The sequence below is a fragment of the Falco cherrug genome, chromosome 6 (assembly GCF_023634085.1).
Source record: "Falco cherrug isolate bFalChe1 chromosome 6, bFalChe1.pri, whole genome shotgun sequence".
Classification (NCBI taxonomy): Eukaryota; Metazoa; Chordata; class Aves; order Falconiformes; family Falconidae; genus Falco; species Falco cherrug.
The window spans coordinates 60,651,212-60,662,028 of record NC_073702.1 but is presented as its reverse complement, the minus strand read 5'-3'; the positions used below and the strand labels follow the sequence as shown (position 1 = coordinate 60,662,028).

The following is a 10,817-nucleotide window of genomic DNA, read 5'->3' as shown; positions in this document are numbered from 1 at the left end:
TATTTCCTGTGAATCATTTTGTGGGGTGATTAAATATGTATTTTTCTCTCCTAAATATGCAGTCAGGTGAATGTGGTATAACTGCAAAGCCCAGCAACAAATTGATAAAATTACTGTGGGTTTTTTGGTATATAATCTTTCAATAATGGTATTTATTGCTAGGTGGTATATAAATTTAAAAACGTAACTGCCCCAGCATGTGTTTGCTTGAATAAAACGTAAAATAACAAAACAGGGAATGAGAGTTTCCTCTTTAATATTGTTAGTGTCCAGAGTAGTGCAGGCCACATACCTAGATGGATATTATTTGATAGTGTGTTTAATTAACAACTAGTTAAGTATGAGTGTCTACCTAAACTACTTGTAAAAGCCATCTGTAAGGCTTTTGTTGTCAGTTTGCAGGACTTTCAGTTAAGCCTATTCCTTGCTAGCAAATTCATTGGGTCTTTTTGGTGGCCATGTCAGAATTATCCCTTTCAAGCAAATGTGACCTATTTGTGGGGTAAAATTTGTTGATGGCATTTCTTTGTGGAATGTTGACAATTTACATATCACACAAAAATGTATGTCTGTATTAAAAGTGGTTCATAAACTCGGGTTTTCATCCTTCCTTCCTTGCTTATTGTTTTGAGAGGGCTTTAGCAGATGTTATAGGAGCTGAACAATAAAAGTGCTGTATTTGTTGAACGTTTTCTAGAATAGTTTCAGTAAAATTGGTGCAAGAATTGCTTTATGTGCTGCATATTAAAAAGCCTAAGAAAAATAACTAAAAGGTTTTGCACCAGGGACATTGTCTTTTGCTTAGCTTTTCAAAGCATTTTATGCCCTTTTCCCTCCTAAACCTATCTGTCTATAAACGGATGCTTGGATAGCTGAATTCTTTATGATAAAAAAGGATATTTTGGTATTGTAAACTGTAAAATAAACACTCAGAGAAATCTTAGTAAAAGATAATCTTTCTTTTGTTTTCTGCCAAATATTTGCTAGTTTCCATTGGGATGCTTTCTTACACATCTTCTCTTTGTTAGCAAATGGACATTCAGACTTCAAGAGCCAGCCCCTCAGATATATTAAGTACCAGCTTGCCATTTGTTTTCATGGGAAACTAAGTATCTAAATAAATGTGAGGATCTAGTACTCCATAACTGAATGGAGTACTAGAGACAGATATAATGAACCAGGCTGGGTTGGAAGGAGAAATGATGACAAGAAAGCTTGAGGAAGAGGTACTGATTGATTTCCTCTAAATTAAATGAGGCAATTGATAATGCAGTCCTTTGCTACCAGGTTAACTCACTGTTTCCTTCTTTCTGGATCCTGCTTTTAGTAAAAGGAAAAAGCTGAAAGGCATTTCTGGTTGCTGACATTTGCATGGTTCCAAATAAACTCTGTTATATGAAAAGTCCCTCTGTTGCAGGTAGTAAAGGTTTTATACCTGCAGTCATGTGAAAACCTATGCACACGAGCACTTTAATTTTGTGGAAAATTTTAGATTTAGTACAGCAGCTTTAGTTCTGTTGATACCTTGACATTTTATTAGCCATAGGTTTGGTTGGCAAGGGAAGGAGAGGGTGGTAGCAAAGAATGACATTTGGGGGTCTGTGAGAGGGTGTAAAATTCACCTGAGTATTCTCCTGCTCATGTGGCTTGGAGATGCAGTCTGTACCTGACTTGGTACCATACTTTCAGGGAGCTGGATATGAGCTGCAGTTAAGAGAGCTGTTGGCAGAATGGCAATGCAGGTCTTATGTGAAAAACTAACCCATTCAGCTTATTACTGTGTCATTTCTTGAGCTGGAAGAAGAGAAAGAAAAATAAGTATCTTCCAAAAGTGTACACATAACTAGATTTCAATTCCTCATGGAAAATAAATTTCAGTATGCCTCTAGATGGGAATTTCAGCTGAAGTTTTTGCTTCATTTAGAAGAAAGCCTAGGCAGCTCAATAAACCCATCCATTGCTACTTGTTATGGTTGCCAGTGCTCCAGTGCAGTCAAAAGTGTATGTTGATGAGAACTCTTCATTACAGGAACCTATTGTGAAAGCAGATTTTGCCTGAACTCCCGAATGGACACAAGCAAGCACAGTGTACCTTATTCTGAATGTAGATGCCAATTTAAAAATAGGGGTTGCTGAAAAGTGGAGCTTCTGGTTCTATATTCAGTTCCCAGTCCTTCAGTAACTAACTTCCAGAGTGATTACTTGCCTGCCTTCCTTTCAGATGTATATCAATGTATATAATAAATATGTGAAGGGAGGGTGTGGAGGAGAGGGCCAAGGTCTTTTCAGAGGTTCTCAGGGAGAGGACCAGAGGCAATCAGCACACACTGAAACACAGGAGATTCCATCTGAACATCAGGAAACACTTTTTTACTGTAAGGGTGACTGAGCATTGGAAAAAGATGCCCAGGGATGTTGTGGAGTCTCCATCCATAGAAATATTAAAATCCTGCCTAGACATGGTCCTAGGCAACTGGATGTAGGTGTCCTTGCTTGAGCAGGGGAGTTGGGCCAGATGACTTCCGGAGGTTGCTTCCAGCCTCAACTGTTCTGGATTCTGTGATTCATGTCTTCAGAAGAGCTGACCTTTGTGTGTCACCTTACTTTCCATTCAGACTGCAAGTATAGTGCCAGAAGCCTTCCTCTTTCAGTTAATACCAAATGCGCATAACAGTTATTTTTGGTCATCAACCCAGCTACTGCCTAGAGGTTGCAGTTCCTAAAACTGTACTGAAGTGTTAATTTTGCTTCAAGGTTTTGTCAGGAACAGCTTGTATTTTTATAGGGTTTTGTATGGACTTATTACCAAGAAACATTTTGCCACAGAATTTTTTATTTTTTAAAATGGCAAGCTGATTTGTCAAACTTCATAGAATATGTACTAGGATAATATTTTATTTCCTTTTATTTATTTTTTTTTATTTTATTGGTAGGTTAATATTGAAATAAATAAATAGTTAGCTGTATCAGCCAATGGCAAAACAAAAGTCCAGCATGTATGACTGTTTAGTTTTGTACTGGGTGTTGAAGAATATTGTGCTTCTGGTCAGGAATGTGCCCTAAAATCCACCAGAGTTTCAGTGCCAGCAGTGGGAATTGTTTTGTAGAAACCTGCCATCAGCTGGGATAATTCTGACATACTATTTTTCTTTTCTAACAGAAGCTCAATGTGCTGCTCTCACTGGGACCACCAACTGATGATCTATTCAGTTTTGCTTGTTAATTTTTATTACAATATTTTTTTACTCTTCCATAGATTAAGATACTATATAAATGTATTTCAAACTGTTAGAAGAGTTGACTCAAGGCTTGTCAGCTCTGTAGGCAAAATAAGGTGATGGGGAAGTATGAAATCAATAGATTGGAAATTTTGCTAGGGAGGTAAGGAGTGGCAAGGAGGAGTGTCCTTTCTTATTCCTTGTCCCTTGAAGCCAGGCCACTGCTACTTTATAGGACTGTGTTTGCAAAGGATGGGTTAATAGAAGGGCAGGACCTCCTGTGATTCCCTCCCAAAATTCTTCTAGGTCAACATTTAGACAAGACAACACCTACTCAAAGGTTACAGCAAAGTCTTATTGTTTACAGGACAAGGCAACTACCTATTTGGCTTTTGCCCAAAGCTGTTGCTTATCATTAGTTCTTTCTCTAGGTGGCTGGTGATGACAATGTAGGAGGAAAGGAACAGGACACCTAGGGATCACTGCCCTACCCCTAACCATAACAAAGTCACAAAGCTGCAAACAAATGGACTGCTTAGAGCTAATGCTGATAGATTGAACTGAAAAGGGGGAGGGTAGTGTCAGTATTGCCAGCTGGAAGTGCTCAAGAGCTGAGCACTATCAACATCCTGACATTTCTTAAAACCATGAATTTTTTATTATTATTTTTAAAAAATCTTTTAAAATTAGGAGCCTATAAAAGGAGACTTTTCTGTGACTGTGGGAGGTAAAAAGAACAGATCCTTGAGCTAGGGTTTTAGATAAGACACATAAAATATTGAGACACTTTTACAAAGCTGAAGCAATCAATTAGAGTCAGACAGGGACATCACCACCCTCTTTTCATGGTTAGAAAAGCAGCCTGGGATCTGTTGCCCTTTAAACTGCAGTTTTACTGCCACAGGGTATTGGGAAATATTGTTCTGGGTTGGAGTGTGACATTTCCCATTGTGACATGCAGTGACTGGCGTCTCCTGTCAATCACGGCTTAAGTGAAAAACTATGTTTTAACATGATTGTTCTGTGTGCAAACATGCTTGTTTATGTTCAAATCCATAATTGGCATGAGACTTTTCATTCATCCATCCATTGTCAGTTTAGTCTACTGAAGCAGCCAAGCAGTTCATCTCATTGAAATTTTGAAATCAGAGGGCTTTAGTAAGTATTGCTTAGTTGAAGAAATAAGATAAATGTGAAACCTTTCCCTGTGGTTGAACTACGAAGTTTCGTAGATGTAGCGATGTTGTTTTTGCTTTAAAAGGAGAATGACACAAGGCTTGTGCCTGCCCTCCCTCTAATGGGCTCAAAACTTGAGATAAGGTGGTAAAATACCCCTCTTGCCCTCAAAACCATGCAGCTTTACCTTACTCCCTCCTTACCCCCTGGTTTAACTACATTTTCTGTCTCCTGGCTGCAGAAGCACTAATGACCTATGGATAGTTTGGGTCTCCCTTTGCCTGGTCCTCGTAAAGCCATGCTAATATACATAGCAGACTTGGCTTCTCTCAGTTGTACAGGGAGAAGTACCCAAACCTTCATGAGATCACATCTCCAGAAAGGCAAGATGAGTGAAGGACTAAAAGTTCTGTAATGGATATTCACTAGATCTGGACCATCAGCACTGGGACTAGGATGCAAACTGTTTTGGAAGAAGGGGAGGCTGTCAAGGGGAGCAAGGGAAATATTAATGAAAGAAAAGAGATGCCTGAGTTTGACCTGGGGGAAGGAAGAAGCTGAGGGTTTGTTGCAGTCATTAGCCCTTTCTTCTTTGCAGTTTAATAACATTTCTTGTTAATGCGTTGCCTTCAAAGCTGTTGAATGCTAATTGCTCTGCAGGCCTGAAAGAAACTGTTCTTCAATGATCCCATCTCCCCTCCTCCTGTCCTCACACCGGATTGCTATAGGCTGTATCTGCTTCCCAGAGGGTTTGACAGCTTTACAAGGCTTAAAAGAAAGTCAGAGTTACATGGCAAAGAAGCCATATTGTGAGATAATTGCTGGTGTGTGACTTGAGGCTTATGGCATGAAAAGCAAGACAAAATATAGACAGGATTTGAGCTGTGCAAAGATGCTGAGAACTTGAGTTTGTCACAGGGAGTGAGAAGTTGGCATAATTCACTTAAAGCACAAGAAGTGACAGTACGCTGGAAAGACCTGAAGGATGGAGATTAAGAACCCTGCAAGAATGAATAGCTGTAGAGGTAGACCTCATAATTATATTTCATAATGGGAAAATGGAGAAGTTAATGCAAAATCTGAGGTAGAGAAGTGGGTGGCTTCACTAAGGTGTCACCACAAGCTAGCTTCAGAAGCAAAATAATTTCCACATTTTGAAAATCCAGGAGATAAAATAAAGGTCACATTTCAATCTGGAGATATTTGCATTTAGGTAAACAGTTCAAAATTATACTTGGAACATGAGAGTTAGTCCAGTGCTTTGGATGTCTCCTCTCATGAGAAACTGTCAGTACTCAGAACGTGCCAATTGGAATAGTTGGTCTCTTTCTGTTATTTTATTCGGCTGGAAAGCAGAAAAAGGATTGGGGCAGTGGAACGAATTTTTTAACACATATAGGCAAAATTCCACTTGCTCATTCAACCAAATCAAGTAGCTGTTTTGATAAGTCAAAAATTTAAATATTTTCCTCAATTACAACAGGACAACAGGCAAAGAGCTTTTATACAGAATACTTATGACAATTTTATGCCAACTTAATTTTTGCACTTGAATGTGGTTATTTTGCTGTCCTCAAAGTAACTGGGAATTTTGACTACCCTCTTGGATAAGAGGGCAAAAGACTGAAGTTCCTAGAATTGGAAGGGTAGAAACTTTTCTAATTTTCTTTTAACTCTGTGTGAGTTGATCTTATCACCTCTGTCTTAGGTAAGCTAAAAAAACACCCAGCTCTGCAACCCGACAACAGACAAACAACTGCTCTGTGAGTTGAAATCCAATCCACTCTGTTTTCTGTAGCCTTTGGCTAACAACCTTTAGTTATCTTTTAACTTTTCTTTCTGAGGCTAAGGCTTGCAATCCTTAGCTGCTGCAAAGCTCAGGGAAGAGTGTTTTTGGCAAAAAGGCTTTAAAAGTCGCCTTTCCATGCAGTAGAAGACATGATACTTGTGCTGACAAGAGAGTTATCACTAGGGAGTCAAGTGGTATAATGGTGCTGGTGTGTGAGAGATATGGTGATTTTTCTTATATCTTTTTCTGTATGTGATTAAATATTGAATTTCTTTTTCCTATGTAACATTAGTTCTCTTACTGTCCTGTAAGACAGGTTTTGGAGAAAAGCTTGTAACTCTATACCCAGAGACAAGATTAAGAATCTGAATTTTGGGGGTGAAAATGAGGGATGATAGGTCCCTAGGGCAGGGTGAAAGTGCATCTCTTTCTGTTTTGTTCCTTTTAGATTTAGACAGAAAGCTGGGAGAATGATATTTTTCACTCTATTAAATAATTTCTTTAAAAAAGCAGCATAAGAAACAATGTTTCTTCTTCATTTTTCTAGTGATACCAAGATTAAGTTAGTCACAAGTAGCTTTGTAGTTAATTGAAGCTGAAAGAATGTTTAAAATAACATTTGTTATCACAATTTGTGTTGCATTTTATGGCTGATCTGGTTCAAATAGTTACATACATTATTGTTACTTTTATTACTATTTATTATTATTACTAATTATTATTAATACTAATTATTTTTAAGAATTATTACTCATTATCATTATTTTTTAATATTATTTGGTTTAGTATTGTTGTTTATTTTGTTGTTGTTGTTGTTGTTGTTTTTCAGCCAAAGCTTGAACTGACTGGCCATGTGATCAGATGATCTCCAGTGACAAATCAAAAGAAGGAGGGGAAAATGTCCATCAGGAAATGAAAGGGCAGGCAAAACATTACCTTGGCTTGGAAGAAGCTTTAGACCTGCAATTTAAGGCAGCGGAACAAATTCTGTAATTATTGTTTTCAACTATATAAAATTCAACTATATAAAATGTAGGATATGTATGTAATATATACCTGTATGTAGAATAGGTATTTATTCAAGCTGTTTCCACTGGTAAGATAGTGCTTTCTCCAACAAACATGTTTCTGAACCATTAGAGTCTGGGACAGATTTCGTAGGTCAGTGACAAAGAATGGAAAGTATGCAAGGAAAGCCAGTGAAAATTGAATTAATTGATCATGAGTTTCATACAAACATGGTGAAAACAGTTTTTTTCCCTTTTGCTTCTGCAGTTATAATAAGCTGCTTTTACATTGAAAATGGCAAGGGGGGGGGGGGGGGGGAAGGTAAACTTCATCTGTTTACCAGAGATAATTGTCTGGAAAAAATTGCATGCAAAAATCTGGTTGATTATCAAGAGCTGATGTTTTATCTTTCACATAAATACTCAACAAGAATCTAACTGTGAATCTGCTGGGAAATATACAACTGAGCTTCTTCAGAGTTCTGTGATGCACAGTGGGAACTTAATGTTGTCATCTCTTAGACATTATGTGAAGGACTGGTCAAGTCTTCAACATAACGTGAGTGGACAGATTTAAAGAATATAACATGAATTTATTTTAGTACCACTCATTTCTCCATTGCATAAAAGCACTTTTGAAAGCAAAGAGCTAAACTCTGGTCATTGAATCACTGTGTGTCTTGAAACATCATTTTGCACTCAGCATTAGACTGAAGGGAAATTTGAGCATGAGAATAGAAATAGGGACAGAGAATCAGTTGGGAATTTAAACAGCTCTGTTTACTCTGCCTTATCTGTAGGTGTTGCAAAAATGGCCCAATTTCCAGATGTAATACAGACTTTATGGAGGTTCTGAAATGTTTCAATGCATTTTTCCATTTCTCATTTTTATAGCCTTTGAATTTTTGGGACCTGGCCAACACTGGAAGTGCCAAGATACCTTGAGAGATGTTGCTGTTGAGAAATTTCCAGCTGGACTCAGAAGTCTTGAGAATCTTGAAAGACAAGCCATTCTTTTATTGAATCTACTCCCATTTGTTGATCTCAGAGGTCTGAACCTCACTTATTCCAACCTAAGTCAGAAGTAGTGGTACTGAATTCAGTAGATGTGGCACAAGGTCAAATCAGTGTGAGATCTAAATCCAGCCTTCAAAAGGTTGGATAAATTGTTGTAAAGATTATTTGAAATTCAGCACGCTTATCTAAACTGAAAATAAATGAAACGGTTTTTGAAATATTTCTGTTAGCTAGAGAGCTCTCCTTCACAGGAGAGAAGAAAGCTGGCAGAAGAATAAATGTTATCCACAATAATTTTAATAATAACTTGGGGAAACTGTATTCCTTCTTTGATTTTTGAGTTGTCATTTCTTCCTGGAGAGGTACAAAGTTACTGAGACAAATTAATCTACTTTAGTCTTGGTTCTTGATTGTGTGAATAGGTTTTTACAGCAATTTTCCAGATGTGAATATGGACTCTGACCACTGTTAGGAAACACTCTGTGTGTTTTCTTGTTAGCAAAGCATCATAAAAATTACAACTTCAGTGTACCTATGAACTTGTAGGTGTTGTTACCCTCTGTACAGGCACTGGATATCGAGTAGTCTAGACGTTAAGGATAATGTGTGTCTCACCTAATCTTAGCTGCCAGTCAAAGCTGGCTGGGTAAACTCTGTCAGTGAAAAGAGTGGAACTTCCACATGGTGATTTCATCCCAGCCGATGTTCAGATGGGGAAGATCTGGATGTGGATGTGTCTGTCTCTCTATCCGGATGATAGAGGGAGCCCTCACGCTTTATCTATACGCAACAAAACTCCTTCCCAGGAAACCAGCCCTCCAAAAGGAAAGAACTTCTTGCAAAAGAAGTCTTGACCACAAAAAGAAAGGAGAAAAATAGACACAGTGGAGACTCTTAGGGTCTTAATAATGCTATTGGATTTCCATTGGTGGGTCCTCAGGTGCATCAGAGCAGGCTAGCGGCAGACTTAAACCTAGTAAAGATCAAACTGATCTGTCAATGTTCTGTCATTTCTTCATAGATGATACTGGGAAAATAACAAACGTGATCTCAAAAGCAACGTTTCACTGTTGGAGAATAAAGGCAGTAATGAAGGCATAAATGAGACTGGGAAGGACAAGAATAATATTTTCTGTACCCAAATTCCACTTAGGCTACAGTTATGGTCTTTTATGGTTTACTGAGTTTACTGATGAAGCATAAATTACAACAAATGAGGCTGGCTGTATTGCCATTAGTATAGTTTCCTTGTATGTGATTTTTCTGTAATACCTAGAAAATTATTTATTTGATATAAAACTAAACTTTAAGATTGGACATAGCAAAAAGTAAAAATTATTCTGCTTTCAAGAAATTAAGTTTGGCACCCGTGAAAATTCTCAGATTAGTTTTTTTTTAGCTAATTGATGAATCCTTTAGACTACCCTTGCACAATATTTAATTATTATATAATAATAATTAATTAAGTTTTAATTCATCCAGTTCTTTCTTCTGCCTTCATAGTCAGAAAGCAGAACACACTCAGAATACACCTACTAATAGTATATGTGGATTGGAAATGTGTCTTCTAAATAGTCTAAATCCAAGGGGGTTTAGTTTCTTTCAGTGTCTCAGTGTTTCTAATTTTAGAGTATTTTCAGGTTATATCAAACACTAGGGCTGCTTTTTACTTGACCTGATAGACGGATTTTCTGTTGTAAGAGGTGGATTTTGTCAAAATCAATATATCTTGTAGGTGAGAGGAGTCAATGTCTTCTTTTACCAGATAGCCAAATGTAAAAGGGCTATCAAGACTTCCAAAATCTTGGATTTCTCACTGTTAGAAGCTTTGCTAGCTCTCCTTAATGTTAACTGGTGATATTTTTTATTATATTTAACAAGTTTCTAAACTATTGCTGCCCATTTTTAACTTGTATTTTCCCATCACAGTATGTACAGCACAACTATATGCTTTGGTAATTATATTTTACTTAACATACATAGTAGTATGTGTGAAGTTGAATTTTATTGAAGTTGCATGGACAAAGTTCAGTCAAAACTTTGCCAAAACAAAGCAGTTAAATCACTACAACATACTGTTTTGTTCTTTTGTCCAAACAAAATGTATCAATCTGATCTGATAAAAGTTGGAGTAAACTAAAGTTTTGTTTTTGTAGGACTGGAATTACACATTTTAGCAAGATCTTCCTCTAAAGCACAATACTTTAGAATTGCTTAGTTCTTCCTCTGTGACTTCCTGTCATCACATCTGCTCAGATGCTTTGTGAAGATAGGAGCCTTCATGTTTTAAAGTTCGAGGTTTTTTTGATAGTGAATAATGCACAAAGCATGTAGGTAGGTAGGAAAAGGGATCGACATCGTGTGAAAGTTTGATAGTACAGCAACTGGACTTGCTTTTGTGCTGCATGTTTTGCAAAGGGGATTCAGTATATTGACATATTTTTCAAAATATAGGAAGTAGTTGTAGTGGGTTTGGCATTGGGCAGTAAAATTTCTTCATGCTGGAAGATGCAAGACCTAGCAAGTGGTGTATAAGGCTGGGCTCACAGTCAGACAGAGCCCTGTTGCTACTCCCTGCTCTGTAAATTTCACCTGAGAAAGGATATCTGA

General features: G+C 37.4%; 1 long non-coding RNA gene across 1 annotated transcript; it reads left to right on the top strand.

Annotated features, from left to right (window-relative positions):
- Nucleotides 1-6,252: 6,252 nt before the first annotated feature.
- On the top strand, nt 6,253-8,427 carry LOC114017686 (uncharacterized). Its single transcript, XR_003562879.2, has 3 exons — nt 6,253-6,391; nt 7,013-7,172; nt 8,085-8,427. It is a non-coding gene; the product is annotated as an uncharacterized LOC114017686 (long non-coding RNA).
- The last annotated feature ends 2,390 nt before the right edge of the window (nt 8,428-10,817 follow it).